General features: G+C 48.7%; 1 non-coding gene across 1 annotated transcript; it reads right to left on the reverse strand.

Annotated features, from left to right (window-relative positions):
• Positions 1 to 580: 580 nt before the first annotated feature.
• Positions 581 to 690, reverse strand: LOC120982624. The gene has a single exon (XR_005774955.1). It is a non-coding gene; the product is annotated as a U6 spliceosomal RNA (small nuclear RNA).
• Positions 691 to 2,863: the final 2,173 nt, after the last annotated feature.

Here is a 2,863-nt window from a genome sequence, read left to right on the forward strand (position 1 = left end):
TTACTTTATTGTGTTTCCTTGCTGTCTTGATTCTAGGTGACCCTGACTCCATCCGTATTAAGTGCAGGGAGCCGGTGGTCGTGTCCCCTCACTATTATAGGGTTTTAAGGTGTCACACAGACTTAGGTACGTGGGCATGCAATCGTCTACCATCGAGACCCTGGCATGTGCATAGCAGTCAGGGAGAGCTCTTATGGTTTTATATAAGCTCCTTAGTTTGGGATCAAGCCAGTCGCTCGTTTATTCATAAGTTACAGCTATCTGCAAACTTCACCCGTGACAGTTTCATCAAGATTGGGAGGGTTTGGAGAAGCTCATCATTTTGACCAGATGACAACGTCCCATAAGCGCAAGGGGAGTGAATGCCATCTGTTCAAGTCGGCCACTATGGTGTTAATAAGAGGCGGGTAGTTTAAATGGTATAGAGAGCTTGGAATTTTGCAGATTTTCAGTCCCAAATATGTTATGTGCTGCTGTTTGACCGAAGTAGGGGCAAACCCATTAGTCTGCCACAGTTGAGGAGGATTTTTGGCTTGTAGTTCAAGAATTTCACTTTTATAGGAGTTGATACGGTATCCTGAAAAATATGGAACGCGTCACGAATTTGTGTCATCCTTGCGCAGGGGCCGTGCTAATCTTCTCTGTATCGTTCCAATTTTAGTATACTGTATGTGCTGCCGAAGCAAGCACAGTGCATACTTTTTAATGATTCTGTTCAATGGGTATTCGGTTAGCTCCTAAGCTCCCCCTAGTGGTGGCTTCAGGTAGCAAGCTTGTTATTGCTGTGTAGTGTATTTAACGATCTATATCAGAAGAACGGAGCATTCCCTTTCAGACCGCTGCCCTGGGGCGGATTCCGCGCTGTCGGACGGCTCTCCTGTAATGTATATCTGTGTGTCTGTAGCTCTTATTTTCCAGTTAATCCCTAAGAAGCCGGTCCTGGGAGACGGCCAACTGCAGAATAAAAGAAATTCCTCATAAGCAACTCAGAGAATTAACAAGTTGTCTTGAGATGTGAAGTCATGTTCGTCTTTGGTGTGAGCTGCTTCCCGGGATCTGTGCACTGTCTTTGTGTCCAGACACCTCAGGGTCGATGTTCTAGCTTGTTTGTTAATATCTAGAGAAGATTCATTTTGGATATCCTTGAGGAATGACATCATGCTTTATTAACCCTCTGTGCTCCTCTGTTTAGGCCTCTTTCACACTTGCGTTGTTGGGATCCGGCATGCACTTCCGTTGCCGGAGGTGCCTGCCGGATCCGTAACAACGCAAGTGTACTGAAAGCATTTGAAGACGGACCCGTCTTCCAAATGCTTTCAGTGTTACTATGGCACCCAGGACGCTATTAAAGTCCTGGTTGCCATAGTAGGAGCGGGGAGCGGGGGAGCGGTATACTTACAGTCCGTGCGGCTCCCCGGGCGCTCCAGAATGACGTCAGAGCGCCCCATGCGCATGGATGACGTGATCCATGTGATCACGTCATCCATGCGCTTGGGGCGCCCTGACGTCACTCTGGAGCGCCCGGGGAGCCGCACGGACGGTAAGTATGCTGCTCCCCCGCTCCCCGCTACACTTACCATGGCTGTCAGGACTTTAGCGTCCCGGCAGCCAAGGTAACCACTCTGAAAAAGCTAAATGTCGGGTCCGGCAATGCGCCGAAACGACGTTTAGCTTAAGGCCGGGTCCGGATCAATGCCTTTCAATGGGCATTGATCCCGGATCCGGCCTTGCGGCAAGTCTTCAGGATTTTTGGCCGGAGCAAAAAGCGCAGCATGCTGCGGTATTTTCTCCGGCCAAAAAACGTTCCGTTCCGGAACTGAAGACATCCTGATGCATCCTGAACGGATTTCTCTCCATTCAGAATGCATTAGGATAATCCTGATCAGTATTCTTCCGGCATAGAGTCCCGACGACGGAACTCTATGCCGGAAGACAATAACGCAAGTGTGAAAGAGCCCTTAGATGAGGCTGGGAGATCCTCCTGGTCCTTCTGCTGCCGGTCTTTACTATGAGATACACTTTATGTGGGTTGTACAGGATTAGAAAAACACAGTCTTCCAAAATCACAGGTTGTGTGTGATATTGCATATCAGCTTGATTGATCCTGATAAAATTGCTGGCATTTATCTAATGTGTATGCCAGCTTTACTCCAGTATCTCACAGGGATCAAGGAAACTCAGATGTAAGCTGTTTGTAGAGTTCCATCTTCCTACATATAGGTTACCCCTAAACCTACCTCATACCATCCCTTTCACTTACACGTCTGGATCAGTGGGTGAAGGACTTGCAGTGACATTGTGGTCACATAACCATGACTGTACAGGTCCCACACCTCGGGAATGTCTGTCCTACCAAGGGTATTTGGAGACTGGCAGAGGAGGTAAAAGAGAATCCTGAAGATATCCTGACAACCTACTTCCACCTGCAGAATCACCTGAGTTCCTGCAAACCTGGGGGGAAGGGTGGGAATAGAAAAAGTATGGCTGCTAATGGGGAGGGTTTGTCTGTAGGACAATGCTGTTGCCAGAGTGGGACAGTGGGAAGAAGGACAATGCTGCTGCTAGAATGGGAGGGTTAGAAAGGGAGACAATGCTGCTGTCAGTGGGGGAGAGTGAGAAGGGGAAAATACTGGTGTCAGTTGGGAATGGTGGAAAGGGAGACAATACTGCTACTAGTAGGCGAGAGTGAGAAAGGGGACGATTCTGATTCCAGTGGAGTAGAGTGGGAAGGGGGCAAATTTGCTGCCAGTGGAGAATGGTAGAAAGGGGGAAAATGCTGCTGCCAGTGGAGGAAAATAAGGAGGACAATGCTGGTGTCTGTTGCGGAGAGTGGGAAGGGGACAATACTGCTGCCAGTAGGGAA

The sequence above is a fragment of the Bufo bufo genome, chromosome 11, assembly GCF_905171765.1.
Source record: "Bufo bufo chromosome 11, aBufBuf1.1, whole genome shotgun sequence".
NCBI classification, from domain to species: domain Eukaryota; kingdom Metazoa; phylum Chordata; class Amphibia; order Anura; family Bufonidae; genus Bufo; species Bufo bufo.